Consider the following 15,886-nt stretch of genomic DNA (forward strand, 5'->3'; position numbering starts at 1 on the left):
CCTTTCAGTAGGAGGAGGCCTCACATTCTGGTTCTCCATTAATTAAAAAAGAAGGTCACTGGACTAAATTTGCGGTTAGATTCACATCGGCCGCAGAAATCGACAGAGAGAAAAGTCCTGCACGGAGGATTGTTCTCTCTGCCCGTTTCAGTATGGAAACGGCTGACCCCATTAAGTCAATGGAGTCCACTGGTGTCCATGAGTAACCGATGTTTTAGCGATCTGGCTTTTCATCATTCAGGTCACATGACAGATTTAAAGAGGACCTTTCACCTCCTGGGGCACATGCAGTGTAATACACCGCTAGAAAGCCCAAAGTCGTACTGTGAGAGTGGTGAGGAACGTTTCCTCCCCTCCTGATAGTACTCGTCCATAGACGTCATTGTTGGAAATAAGCAATGCCCCCCAGTCTCACAATACAGCGCAATAGATGCTACTGTGAATAAAGGCGTTCCTGACTGTCTGTTAGAAACGCCCTTCTGACAGTGAAGAACTACGGTACCGGAACAGAAAGGGAAAGCCGATAGTGCGCTGAATTCAGCACACTGTTGGTTTTCTAGTGGTGTATTACACCGCATGTGCCCCAGGAAGTGAAAGGTCCTCTTTAAACAACGTAGAACCTGGCGCACATGTGATCCTGTCTTTACTCTAGTAACCCCACCGCATGAGACGACAGTGGCTGGTTTATTCCATGAAAGCAGGTAATACTAGACCAGGACAGGTAAGTTGGTAGAAGGGAGGGGGTTGATGGACTACGTTGGTAACTAGTGGAGGTGGTTTTTTGTTTAGGTTTTTTTTTTTTTTTTAAATATGGATAATGAGGATTGTGCGGATGGTTTTAGTTCAATAAAATATAAATTTTTAAAATGTGTGTTTTATTATTATTATTATTACTGTAGGCGGAGCTTATAAGATATAGGTCCTATACTGAATAACCTATGGAGAATATACCGATACCATGAACCTACCTGCAGCAACTCCATTCTAGTCAGTTCTGTATTGAGACAGCTAGAATGGAGTTGCTGCAAGGAGGACCCACCTACAGCAACTACAGAGTATACCCAGACCATCAACCTACCTGCAGCAACTCCATTCTAGTCAGTTCTGTATTGAGACAGCTAGAATGGAGTTGCTGCAAGGAGGACCCACCTACAGCAACTACAGAATATACCGATACCATGAACCTACCTGCAGCAACTCCATTCTAGTCAGTTCTGTATTGAGACAGCTAGAATGGAGTTGCTGCAAGGAGGACCCACCTATTGTAACTACAGAATATACCGATATCATGAACCTACCTGCAGCAACTCCATTCTAGTCAATTCTGTATTGAGACAGCTAGAATGGAGTTGCTGCAAGGAGGACCCACCTATTGTAACTACAGAATATACCGATACCATGAACCTACCTGCAGCAACTCCATTCTAGTCAGTTCTGTATTGAGACAGCTAGAATGGAGTTGCTGCAAGGAGGACCCACCTATAGCAACTACAGAATATACCCAGACCATCAACCTACCTGCAGCAACTCCATTCTAGTCAGTTCTGTATTGAGACAGCTAGAATGGAGTTGCTGCAAGGAGGACCCACCTATTGTAACTACAGAATATACCCAGACCATCAACCTACCTGCAGCAACTCCATTCTAGTTAGTTCTGTATTGAGACAGCTAGAATGGAGTTGCTGCAAGGAGGACCTACCTATAGCAACTACAGAGTATACCCAGACCATCAACCTACCTGCAGCAACTCCATTCTAGTCAGTTCTGTATTGAGACAGCTAGAATGGAGTTGCTGCAAGGAGGACCTACCTATAGCAACTACGGAATATACCGATACCATGAACCTACCTGCAGCAACTCCATTCTAGTCAGTTCTGTATTGAGACAGCTAGAATGGAGTTGCTGCAAGGAGGACCCACCTACAGCAACTACAGAATATACCGATACCATGAACCTACCTGCAGCAACTCCATTCTAGTCAGTTCTGTATTGAGACAGCTAGAATGGAGTTGCTGCAAGGAGGACCCACCTATTGTAACTACAGAATATGCCGAGACCATCATGAGCCTACCTGCATTAACTATATACTGATAAATCAGGCGCACAGCGATACGTCAGAATTTAGCTCTATATCAGTTATTAAATTGCCATATATTTCCATTATCACTTACAATAAGTGGCGCAAGTTATAATAAACACGTAAGGCTGCGGCGTCACCTCCCTGTACAGAGCATATGGCAAATATATATTTATATAGGTATATTTTATGTAATATATATATATCAATGCCATATGTAAACATGTCCAGGAATGTGTTTTTCCTATATTTTTATTGATATTATATACATATACAATGTCTCTCTTGGCCAGTTACGGATCCTCCCTATAGACACTCCACTCTAGCTGCTCCTGTAGTGAAGTGACTAGATTGGAGTTTCTGGCAGCAGCTCCTCGAAGCAACTCCATTCTAGTCACCTCAGTACTGAACAGTCTACATTGGAGATGATTCTAGCAGGTCCTCCCTCCAGCAACTCCAATCTAGACCGTTCACTAGTGAGGTGACTAGATTGGAGTTGCTGGAGGGAGGACCTACCAGGAGCAACTCCAATCTAGACGCAACCATGCTCACACAGCCTGCACCTCCATGTCTCCCCTCTCGCTCACACAGCCTGCACCTCCATGTCTCCCCTCTCGCTCACACAGCCTGCACCTCCATGTCTCCCCTCTCGCTCACACAGCCTGCACCTCCATGTCTCCCCTCTCGCTCACACAGCCTGCACCTCCATGTCTCCCCTCTCGCTCACACAGCCTGCACCTCCATGTCTCCCCTCTCGCTCACACAGCCTGCACCTCCATGTCTCCCCTCTCGCTCACACAGCCTGCACCTCCATGTCTCCCCTCTCGCTCACACAGCCTGCACCTCCATGTCTCCCCTCTCGCTCACACAGCCTGCACCTCCATGTCTCCCCTCTCGCTCACACAGCCTGCACCTCCATGTCTCCCCTCTCGCTCACACAGCCTGCACCTCCATGTCTCCCCTCTCGCTCACACAGCCTGCACCTCCATGTCTCCCCTCTCGCTCACACAGCCTGCACCTCCATGTCTCCCCTCTCGCTCACACAGCCTGCACCTCCATGTCTCCCCTCTCGCTCACACAGCCTGCACCTCCATGTCTCCCCTCTCGCTCACACAGCCTGCACCTCCATGTCTCCCCTCTCGCTCACACAGCCTGCACCTCCATGTCTCCCCTCTCGCTCACACAGCCTGCACCTCCATGTCTCCCCTCTCGCTCACACAGCCTGCACCTCCATGTCTCCCCTCTCGCTCACACAGCCTGCCCCTCCATGTCTCCCCTCTCGCTCACACAGCCTGCCCCTCCATGTCTCCCCTCTCGCTCACACAGCCTGCCCCTCCATGTCTCCCCTCTCGCTCACACAGCCTGCCCCTCCATGTCTCCCCTCTCGCTCACACAGCCTGCACCTCCATGTCTCCCCTCTCGCTCACACAGCCTGCACCTCCATGTCTCCCCTCTCGCTCACACAGCCTGCACCTCCATGTCTCCCCTCTCGCTCACACAGCCTGCCCCCCCCCCCCCCCCCCCCATGTCTCCCCTATTACTCACACATGCTGTCTCTTCAGCACGGAGTCTCTCTCCCTTCATACTTCACAGTGACTTGCCCGGGTGCTGACACCAGCCCTGAGCAGACGCCTTACCGAACCTCCACTGTCTACTAAAAAAAAAAAAAAAAAAAAAAAAGGCAGTGGAGGTCCGGTAGGGCCCCATAATGAGGGTCTTAATAGTCCAGGCTGGGGCCTACGGGGGGATTCCCCGGTCTCCCGGCGGGCCTGTCCGACCCTGCACATCTCTCCCCCTCTACACTACTCCCTGCAGTCCACCTACTGTATCTCCCCCCCTTCACTAAATCGTGCACCTCGCAGCTCTCCATGTTGCTCCACTACACAGGATACTGTGGAAGGTCTTGCTTACAAGTAAAGACACGCCTATCCGGTCATGTGACCTTGTATCGGCAGACGGTCCTTACGGAGTCTAGTATTTAGCTTTTACCCATCCAAACTCCTATATCATGCTCACACACAGCCTGACCCTCTCCCCCAGCCCTTTCCACCCCTCTTGCTTACACATGCCGTCTCTTACCTCCTTCCAGTCTCCATTCACTGCAACTTCTTTTTCCTGTGTAACTCGGCACTGTCCTAAATAGCTCCGCCCACGCCAGTCTGATCACATGATCACGTCGTCACCGGAAGTCCTTTAGCCCACTAGGATTTCGCGTCTACCATCTTTAATACTGGTACTGTCAGCACAGTCATATAAAGTGTAGTCTTAGTGTAATACCGTTGATTGGTCGTATTAAGATTGGTTGACGGATTGAAAGTTCTACTTGTGGTAAAGGAGCTGGGGAAGAAATACAGGTATATTTAGTCATTCTACAGTAACAGCAATAGATGGATGCTTGGGTCCTGTGAAGAGATACAGAAGTATCTTTAGGAAGACACGTTTTCATTACTCACAAAAATAAAAACAAGGTACTTGTGTCCTATACACTGCTAACATTCCACTCAGCACTACTCCAAGTGCACATCTCCAAACTATTGAAGAACAGAAAGAGGGCGAAAACGTGCTTTAGAAACATATTGCTTTCGACATTCTGCTGTTTCCCTGCTATGTGAATTTATTCCAGCCACACCCACTTTCACTTGTTTGGCACGTGCTACAACAGCTGTGTAGAAACCTTCCCAATTAGTTGGCCACGCCCCCTCAGAAACACGTGAGGGGGTGTGGCAAGCATGTGATGCCTTAAATACAGCTGTTGTAGTATACGGAAGCTAGTTGTGCAGAAGGAGGACGGCGCGTGGACTGGTGTGCTGCAGAGACGTGGGACCGGCTGAGTTGACACGGTAGGTTTCCCCCCTTTTATTTGCTCTTAGCTTTGCCTGTGGAACTCTGTGGGAGCTCTGAAGGTGACCGTTCTTATAGGGAGACCTGTGCTTGCTAGTTCTTATAGAGACAGCGCCCGGTGGTTCTTAACAGATCTATGCCTTGGCGGGTCTTATAGAGAGCTATGCCTGCCAGTTCTTACTTGAGAGCAGATCCTGACGGGTTTAGCCGTCTGTCATTGTATTTCTGTGATATTTCGGTCGGTTATTACATTAATGCATTTGATGGAACTGGCCTCCCTTATTCCTAATGGCATTAATAGGTCTAGCTCTAGTCCGGCGGTTTTGGCTGCTTTTGTCATTGTGTTACTGTGATAGTTGGGCGGGTTATTGCTTTAATGCTCTGATGAGAACGCCGCCGCCTAGTGGCATTAGTATGCCTAGACTAATAAAACAACCTGGCAGCTCACCATACAACTGCATGGTGAGGCCATAGCCCATCCCTAGTCCTAGCTAGATAGGGTGCCGGAGCATGACCCGTTGCATTGATATTGGAGGGGATATTGATGTAACACCGTGTGAAGGCTAGTAATTAAATTAAAAAACAAACCAACTTTGCAATTGATGCTCTGCATTTCTTGCTTCACCATGCCATCAGAGTAACTTTCTGCTTTGGCTAGTCTCTGCCCTAGGCCCCCTGAGTTGTAGTAGGTTTTTCCCTCTAATACCATGATAGAAATGAGTCTAATCCTAATGGCATTAGTATGCCTAGACTAATATAAGCTGTAGGGAAATGGCAGCTCACCATACAACTGTATGGTGAGACTGTCGGCCCAGCCCTAGCTCAACCTACTATAGAGAATGCATGTATTGCTACTTTTTTTTTGGCTGTCCCCAGTCCTAATGGTAAATCTAGACGAGTTTTTCCAGGGTCTTATACTGACTGCCGTACTGGAGTCGGGAAGGAATTTTTTTCCCATAACATGGGGTTATTGGCATTGGCCTCATGGGGTTTTTTGCCTTCCTCTGGATCAACTCTGTAGGGCTGTACTTTATGTATGTTTCTCTTTATGCAACCTTATCTAATGTGTATATGAATGTTATAAAACGACACACTGTGGATATTATATTTCAATATTCCCTACTGTATGAGGGTTTTACACTTGTTAGAATAGTTGATCCTGGGTCTTGTACTGACTGCCAGTTTTCGCCTTCCTCTGGATCAACTCTGTCGGGGTTATAGGTTGTATTTGCTGGCCTTGTCTTCCTCCACCTTCCTCTGTGTATATAATATTAGACACACTACCCTTATTACTGTCTCGGGCAACTCTTGGGTAACTGTTCACTAAAAAAATCTTGGTCATTATTGTCACTGTATCATTGTGATAATGGAGGGGTTATCACTTTAATACTTTGATCAGAATGACTCTGCCCCCCCCCCCCCCCAACAATAATCCAACAATATTCAATCTCCTGCAGTTTCTGAATCGACACTAAAACGGTTTTTTAAGTGTCGTGTTTTCCTCTTTTGTAGCTGTGAAAGCTGGATCTACTACTAGAAGAACATCACCTTGCCCTCTACAAGATTGTAGGTAAGTTCCATTTGGCCTTTTTTTTGGGTATTTTGCAGCTGCTGTGAGCAAGGATCAATATAAAACTGGTGCCTAAAGCTATCCTCTTCATTGTTATGTCGGAGGTCTATGGATCATAAGTCCCTCATTATGAATTCAAGCCTTCGTGTGGTGATGGCAGGGGTGGTGGAGGGCACTAGCGGTAGATTACTATGTGCTCTTTAGGTTTTGCCTGTGTCCTTGAGAACTGACCTCTAATCTAGGTTTATAAAGCTTGTATCCTACTGTGTGGTTAGTTGTTAGAAAGATAATGCGTTGTAGAGTCATGAAGGGGCAAGTAGATGTAGACTAGGTGTGGATGGCTGTCACGACTTGTCAAATCCTGCATCCGGCTAGCACTGAGGGGACATGTCACAAGCTGCATGGGATTTGTGATTCCCGCACTGTGATGCTGTATGATCTGAGCAGTGTAGGTGCTGAACTAAACCCCACCAAGTGGAGATTGTGGGTAACAGTTGGAGTCCAACTCAGGAGCTCCCTGAAGACGATGGTGGTGACTTCTGTGACCTGTAGGAACGGGCAGCACATGTGCCGGAGATCATGTGCTGTTCGCTCCTGCTAATTACGGAAATGGCTGCTTTCGTTCTCAGGAGTTGGCATTCCTGTTCTGTGCCAGATCTCTGAGGGGTCCTGTCGGTGCATGCTATGTTTAGGTTGTGCGATGTTGCAGTGTGTCAGTGTTCTTGTAAGATGGGGCGGGTTATTGATGGTTGTCCATATGTGGTTTGCATTTGTGAGTCTCTTCAAAGCTGTGGCACATTATCCTTTATAGTCTGTAGTTCCCAAAACTGCCTTTACCATTGTTGCGTCGGAGGTAAGGGTTCATAAACCCCTCCTTATGAATCTGAGCCTTCATGTGGTGATGGAGAGGGTGGTGGAGGATGTGGGTAGACTGCTATATTTAGTACGTCTGCTTGTAGTATCAACTTTTAGCATGGGGTCTTTTTAATGGGATGAAGGCAAAACCTCTCTTGGTACTCAAAACTCTTTTCATACAGTACAGGCAGTTTGCTGTGGGGTTAACGCTAAGGGTTGTGGTGAACCGAGTCATGGGTAGGCGCCTAAAGTCCAGATGGGCTTTCTGGCAACTGGTATCAAACGCTGGCCAGTGTAGCTGTGTTCTTTCTGCGGTGCTGTGTGGTCTGAGTGGTGTAGCTGCTTCAGTGAAGCCCTTAAGTGGGCGTCTGGCTGGATGAGGCCTGGAGTCTCAACTCTGGGAGCTCCCTGAGGAAGATGGCGGTGACTTCTGTGATATGTAGGCACAGGCAGCACATGGTTTTTTGGTGCTTGTTGGGCACTGTGCTACAAGTGGTGGTGTTGCTTGTACTATAGCGCATGGTGGCCACGCTTTCGGCCGGAGCGTATCGCTATGCTTGTCTATATTTCGGTAACATCACCGCGAGTGGTATGGGGCTTAGCAGGGGCTGGAGATCATGTGCTATTTGGGCCTGCAAGTTACAGGAATCCCTGCTTTCTTTTACAGGGAGCTTCAAGAGTTGGTATTTTAGGCCTTATCCATATCAGATTTCCAATTGAGGACTTCACTTTAGTACCTGCGCTGCTTAGCTCATACAGCATCGTGGCGGGAGTGTAGCTGCATTGACCAGCATCTGACACCAGTCGCCAGAAAACCCTCTGGTCTAAAGGTGGCTGCTCAGGCTTTGTTTGCTGCATCCTGCGGTCTTGGTTTTGCAGCAGGTTGTCGGTGTTGTGTGGACGGATGACGGTGTGCTAAGAGTTTTTCTTTGTTTGCAATGGTGGTAAAATGTTCATTCCAAAAGTATGTAGTGGAGCGTTTTTGTCGGTCGGTTGTCGTATCTTATAGCATTCCAAATTTATTTTGTCGTATCCGGTTTCCCATTTTTCTGTAAAATGACATGAACTTACTTTCTCTTCTAGACTTGTGCTTGCTTCAGGAGTGGAGAACATGTGACATGGACACCTGGCTGGACCTTCATCTCGCGTATCAACTATTAGTTCTATGAAATGTTTCAATTTGTCTTTTTGCTGTAAAGTTTCCTATGAACATAACCAGCTAAAAAAAAACTTGAATCTTCAGAAGTGGATACATTTTTTTTTAATGTCTAAGGGGGGGCGTTCACACTACAATCTGTGTCCGCTGCTAATGTCCATTCAAAATCTTGTGCGGACATTAGCAGCGGACACTGACGATTGTGTGAACGCCCCCTTACTAATGACAGATTACAAGCTTTTGATGCTCTCTGCTTCTTCCTCAGGTATATTTCGAAAACTCTTAATCTGTCATTAGTCATTAATAAAGGGATCCACTACCAAAGACTCGTTTTGGTTTTTTGTTTGTTTTTTTTTGTTTTGTTTTTTATTGATTTCATATCCACTGGCTAACACGGTACAAAAAAAAATGTTTTCCTTAACCAGCTAGCAACTCTGACAGATCTTAGAAAGTTCTTGCAATTATGGTCTAGACTCCAAAAAGTCACAATTCTTATTGTATTGTATATTTGTTTCTGAAATGTCTCCAGAAAAATAAAGTGAAATTTCCCATTGCAATGGTTGTCTTCACATGATATCTTTATTCTACTGTGTGGTTTACAAACAAAGGTGGAATTTCTTCTTTGCTGCAGGTCTACAAACTGCCAGCAATACTAAGGGTAAGTTCAGACGGAGGTTTTTTTTTTTTGGTCCGAAACCTGAGGAGGCTGCCTCAGGTTCGGGACCTAAAGCCAGGTAACTGCGACTGAAAGCTGGTGCACTACCCCCGGCATCCAGCTGCGCACTCCACTCCAGGCCCAATGAAGGGGCCGAGTCTGGAGGAGGGTGTGTCTTCAGGCCGAATCATGAGGCAAAACAGCCTGAATGAGCAGCTCTCCTCTTTTCCAGAAGAAACTGCTCCTGGAAAAAAGACCGGAGTGGATCTCATTGACTTCAATAAGAGCCATCTTTTTGGTCAGGATTTTGAGACTGTATCTGGCTATGGCCTCAAAATCCTGACCAAAAAAACTGCGAACTTGGCCTCTGTGCCAGGAATTTTTTTTTTTTTTTTGTAGGTCCTGCAAAAAAACCTTTGTCAGTTATGTAAAGGCTCCACACAAGTGTGACCGGTCACAATAGCCTTATGCAAGGTAGAAGCTGTACAGGACTGAGCTAAAGGGGGGACAGGGGGAGGCTGCTGTAGTAGAGCTGTGGGAGAGAATAAACTGGAAACAGAGGTTTGTGTAAAGTAACAATATGTAGTGTGTGTGTATATTATATATTTTCTAGCAGGAAGACCTGGCTTTGCACAGGTATATTTAATCTTTTGTTTGTGTATTGGGCCCCATACGAATAGAGTAGTTGCTATGGAAAGCTGTGTGTATGTGAACACTGAAGAAGCTGTGAGTTTCTATTGATCCACAAGCATCATGTGTATCAGTTTGGATATCATTGAAAAACCTGCCATCAGTTGTTACCGCAAGTAATGCTCTGCTACATTTTCATAAATGCACCACCTACCAAGCTCTTCTACATCTGCCAATTTGGATTAAAGGGGGGGGGGGGGGTTTCTCATCTGTGGCAGCAGCTTCTGCAGATCAGATAATACTCAGTGGCTTCAGTACAAGCAGTTGCATATTATCTGTGTGTTTACATAGAGATAACAGAGCTGGCTATCAGCAAAACTGCAAATAGCTGAAATTTCCTGCGTTTTGATATCTATATATTTTATAGATCTCCAAATCTGTAGTAGTCTGCTCTATACAAATCCACAGTTCTTGCCTGATTTGAGTGAAATTTAGCGCGCACCCCCCCCCCCCCTTCTCCACCCAGAGGAGCAGAGTACTGCGCACGTTACATCTTGCTAGCGCCCCTCCTCGTCATGAGATTTGGGTCCCTGAAGTTAGGCCCTATCCATAGAATTGGGAAACGTGAAAGCGCTGAAGGGAAACCGTTTGTGACTGACAGGGACGGATTATAGCGCCTGCACAAAAGAGTCACCACTAAAGGGGCCACAACACGTATTTCACCAAAACCATGTAAACATCACACATACACCAACCCACAAGCACAACACAAAAACCAGACCACTCTAGATAGACACAACACAAACACTACCCCCATAAATACCACATGCACACCATACACACGCACGGGGGAAGACACTCGGCTGAATGCACACTATATACATGGACGAACAGAGCGCACACACAACTACTGCACACGCACAAACTCATGGATCGCACATACACATATATGGATGATATATGTGCATGCGCGCACAGATACATACTCGTGGATCACACACACGTGCACACATACATGAATGCACTGACAAAACATGTCTGGTATCCTTAGTGGCTGTTTGCACACTACAGTTTTTTTTTTTTTTTTTTTTTTTTTTACGGGCTTCCGTGCCGTGGATTCGGTGGTTCCATAGAAGACTTTGTGCACAAAGCTGTGACTTTTGCAGCTCTATAGAAGTTTATGGAGATGTAGTATCCACAGCCCAGGGAGCCGTGAAAAATCCTGTAGTGTGCAAGCAGCCTTACTGAGCAGCAATATTGGTCAGGCGAAAACTGCCTCATGGTGTCATTATTGCTTACTATGCAGGAGCTTTCATCACTGGAGCTGCTGAGGTAAAGTGAAAGCTGAGCTCTGGTTGCTATGGGCAAGTTCACCAGTCTGCCGGTGAGGCGGTTTTCATTACCGAGATGTCAGTTCAGGTCATAGTATGGGTCCAGTCACACAGAGGAAAATGGCGCTGTATTTTCAGCTAGCGGAAAATTACGTGAGTGAAAAAAAAAAAAAAAAGCTAGCAGAGCCCATTGAAATCAATTCGGAGGCTTTTTTTTTTTTTTTTTTCAGAACGCATCGCTGTTCTTCCTGCAGCTCTTTGAACAGAAAGTTCATGGAGTTTTCCTCTGCTGACTACTTTCTGTTACAATTATATCTACAGGGAATTTGCCAGCGTTTCCGTAGATATAATTGTCCGTGCTGCGATTTTTATTTATTTTTGTTTGCCTCTGCCAATTTCAATGGGCTCCGTCTGACACAGATGTGAAGCGGACCTGAAAGGCACCATTTGCGGTCTGGAGCAGGTGATTGGCTTTCACTCCCCCCTCGAGAGCTTTGTGATACATTTCCCTTTACAGAGGTCCTTTCACCGCCTGGGGCTCATGCGGTTTTGTATACCGCTAGAATTCCGCCTTCTGGCGGTAAAGAGCTACGGGACCAGCACAGATCGAGAAAGCAGACAGTACGCTGAATTTTTTATTTTTTCTAGAGGACGGAAGCTCCTTGTTATAGAAACGCTTTAGTTTTACAGTATCTTTTATAGTGACTGAGTGTGTGACAAATTTTTGAAAGTCTGAACATGTCCATTATACCTGGGGAAATGCTGATGTTTCCAATATAAGTATAATAAGCGAAGAAAGGCCACCGAGGTAAATTCTGCAAAACAATAATGAAAAAAGATGAATCGACTGCGCTGCATTATGGTACGTGTGGCCTTAGCCTAAGTGTAAGCTTTGGCTAAGGCCTACTGCACACGTGTAGTAGTTTTTACTGTCCGTGAATACTAATCCTTAAAAAAAATAAACACATTTTCGTGTGTTATCCGCAGCTCTGGATCTGCATAAAGACTTGTTGGATTTCCTACAGTAGGATAGGCTTCATAATTTCTGTTCCTGGTATAGGACTTGGACACAAAATCTACAGCCTTGTTTATGGACCCATAGAAATGAAGTGTGTGAATAAAAACTACGCTGACTGTAACGGGTTTATTTTGCTGCTTTTTATAGAACAGGTGAAAGGAGAATGCCCACGAATAAAATAGTCAAAGGCACCTGAGAATTGTAGGAGTTAGTTGCCCCTTTCAAACTTTTCTGTGACATTACCTTTTATTGCCTAGGACTGTACTAATGTAAGAGACAATAATCTCCCTGGTTCTGCCTGCTTAATGGTGCAGTCCAAAAGAAGTGACGTGGAGCAGGAAGCTGAGAGCAGCCAGTTTGGGCCCAGATTCTGTGCTGTGAGGACCTGTTAGTCAGCCATAGCCTCTAAGCGCATAGTGCAAGGCCCGAAGCACTGCAGAGGCTTACAGGAAAAAGCAGCAGTGTTGTTGAGAGTCTTACTAGAGACTAAAGGCCGGTTGAGAGACTTGCTATGGACGGCTGCAGCTCAACCAAATATTCATAGACTGTTTTCTGGAGGTGCCTTACCATTATAGCGGTTTGCTGCGCATGTTGCAGACTGTGCCTTAGACTGCCATCACCGTGTTCAGACCTTCACCCAAGACCGAGTTTGCTGAGTTCCTGGACCCAGGCCTGCACCGAGGGAGCACCACAGAGAGCTAAGAGACTGTATAAATCCGGTACCGTACAATTACCTCAGGGTCAGATAGGGCCAGTTTATATAGTGCGTTATACTCATGTCTTCTCTCTATCTTATAAAAATGAATTCTTGTCTGTCTGTTCTTTATGCGCGACCAAACGAATGGACCGATCTTCACCAAATTTGGTACAGAGATACTTCAGGTATCCGGGAAGGTTTAAGACGAGACTCCAACTCGCTCGGAAGTACCATTGCTGAGATACAGCATTCCCAACTCAAGGTCTCCATAACAACTGATCACAGGTTTTTCACTGATATTCGAAATGAGATACACATGATCACATGACGCTTATGGACACACACAAACGATATACAAAATACACCAGTGCAAAACTGGACAATTCTTATGGGGCCACTACACAAACAAAAAATGAAATATACCCGTGCGAAGCCGGGTCCTCCTGCTAGTTTAGTATATTTTTGAAGATGTCCCATTTTGTTTGTGTTCCCGTCACGTTGAGGACATTGTCCCAGTGTATGCTGCTAAGCTCCTCTCTCAGCTGGTTAAAATTGGCCTTCCTGAAGTTTAGTGTTTTTGTACCCCCTCTAATGAACATCTTCTTAATGTGTACAAGAAAACATATGATGTTATGCTTACTATTACCCAGATGTCCACCAACCTCCACTTTTGACAGTGTGTCAGGTTCATTTATTAAAATGAGGTCTAAAAGTGCCTCTCCGGGGGGCGTGGCCTGGCTATGGAGGAGTAGAGACGCACGTCGCCTGAGCTCCTTCCCCGGCCTCCGATATAGCCTGCTGTTCCGACCGACCGGCTTCTCTACAGCCCTTCCGACATGGGCAAATCTCGCAGGGGGACACAGCGATCCTCTTCAACCCCTCCTGGGGCATCCCACGACTTCTCCATCGAGCGGTTTCTCCGGGGACCGCGTTTCGAAGCAGCCTGCATCCACACAGGATCCAAGATGGCGCCCGCCACCGCTTCTCCTCCACGCAGCTCATCTCCCGGCTCCCCTGCTAAGGACCCGGCCAGCCTGCGTTCCTCCTCGGAGGCCTCCGGTCACCTTGCAGCTGCTCCTGGGATCTCCGGAAAGCCTGCTGTCACTCCTAGCCCGCAGACATCGTGGACACAGGGCAGCCATCATCAGTGCTCCCCTCCCCTCCTGGATGGGGGTCTGGATACCACATGGCCTTCCCTGCCGCCATCGCCTGCACGCTTGTAGTGCGGGCATGCGCAGTCGGCTCTGCCCAGGCCCGATGCCTAGCAGAGTGAATTCAAGGCCGGAAGGGGACGCTGCGCAGGGAGAAGAATCCAGCCCGACTGTAATGTCCCGGTACTGCTCGTCCCATTCCCTTTAATAGTCCTTGCAGACCGAGATGGTATGGACATTTGCATATAAGGTAAAGCGTTTCCTCCCCCTTCATTCCTTCTATATATTACCAGAGCCAGCACACAGGGAGTCTATTAATTTTTTTTTTTTTTAATTCAAAAGTTTATTGAGCAGAAATAACACAAAATAAACAAATACATGAGCGTGAGCTACAATTGAAAAGAGAGAGCTCAAACAAGTACATACAGCAAAACGAAAAGCAATGTTGTATATCACATAATTCAGTATGAACTATAAGAAAGTTACAAAGTTAAGCCTTACATGACTGACTAAAAATAAAAATGAGGGAGGGAAGGGAAGGGAGGCTAGGGAAAGACAGAGGGGCAACGGGCAGGGAAGGGAAATCAGGGATTGGGAGTTGAGGGAACTTAACATTTAAGAAGGACAAGAGTGAGAGAACTAGAACAGAAAAAACATAAATGAGAGACAGGAAGGGAAGGTAGAGCGCAGGAATAAGAAACAGAGTATAGCGTAAGAGAGGGAACAGAAAGAAAGAACAAACAGAATGGAGATCCGCAGACTTCATGAGCTGCCAAGGCGGTCACGAATCAAGGTGTCATGCTTACATTCCGAAGTAACCATGTACTTCTATAAGTATCATGAGAACGTTGTGAGCAGGCCAAAAGTTCCTCGAACCTAGCAATTTGTGATACTTTATCATCCCAAACAGAAATAGGCGGGGTGATCTTCTGCATCCAAAATAACGGGATGGTCAATTTTGCTGCCGACAATAGGTGATTAGCCAACTTGCTCTTTTTAGGATTATAGCCTGGGGAGGGGAGATTCAGAAACACAATCTGTGGGGTTATTGTGAACGATCTGCAAGAAACTAATCGAAGGGAAGTCTGAACAGCAGCCCAAAATGGTTTCATTAGAGAGCAGTCCCACCAGAGATGTTTATAGGTACCTCTCTCCAAGTTGCACCTCCAGCACATATCTGTGGTGGTAAGACCTCGCTGGCGGAGCCAGTCAGGCGTTCGGTACCAACGCGCCAGTAGCTTAAATTGGTTTTCTTGGATACGGACACATGGCGAGGTACCATGAGAATTAGATAGTACAGAACTAACCTCCTCCGGAGACAGAGACAGATCAAGTTCTCTTTCCCATGATGACAAATATGCCGGTTTGTACGTGGAGGGAGGAGAGATATGCAAGTGCAATAAATGGGAAACTTTCCTAAGCATCTTAGTACTGGAAGATAGCGCCTTCTCGAAAGGGGTAAGATCATAGCGAAATGGGAGAGAGTCACGAACCTTATGTAAAACGTGGGATAAATGCCGTTTATGTAGGAAAGAGATGGACAGGTCAGGAACCCTAGCCAATATATCTTCTAACGGAAGTAGGCCGGCCTCAGTAGAGATATCTCTCAATGACAAATGGTTCAATCGGGCCCAAATGGATCGGTAAGCGTGCGCATCCACCCCCACTAAGTCTGGAAGAAAACCCAGTGGTAATAAAGGGGAAGGTTGGGGTGCTAATTGTGAGCCGCATGTGGACCATACATAAGGGGCACTGTCCAAAAACGGGTCTTGAGAAGTTCGTCTAAGGGCTCGTTCACATCTGCGTCGTCGGTCCTTATTGCAGGTTTCCGTTTCCTGCATAAAACAGATGCAGGAGACGGAAGCCTGCTGGAGACTTTCTCACCCATTCATTTGAATGGGTGAG

General features: G+C 46.5%; 1 long non-coding RNA gene across 1 annotated transcript; it reads left to right on the forward strand.

Moving 5' to 3' along the window:
- Positions 1-4,337: 4,337 nt before the first annotated feature.
- LOC142195105 (uncharacterized) lies at positions 4,338-9,032 on the forward strand. Its single transcript, XR_012715066.1, has 3 exons — positions 4,338-4,917; positions 6,431-6,488; positions 8,427-9,032. It is a non-coding gene; the product is annotated as an uncharacterized LOC142195105 (long non-coding RNA).
- The last annotated feature ends 6,854 nt before the right edge of the window (positions 9,033-15,886 follow it).

This window comes from Leptodactylus fuscus, chromosome 1, assembly GCF_031893055.1.
Source record: "Leptodactylus fuscus isolate aLepFus1 chromosome 1, aLepFus1.hap2, whole genome shotgun sequence".
Taxonomy (NCBI): Eukaryota; Metazoa; Chordata; class Amphibia; order Anura; family Leptodactylidae; genus Leptodactylus; species Leptodactylus fuscus.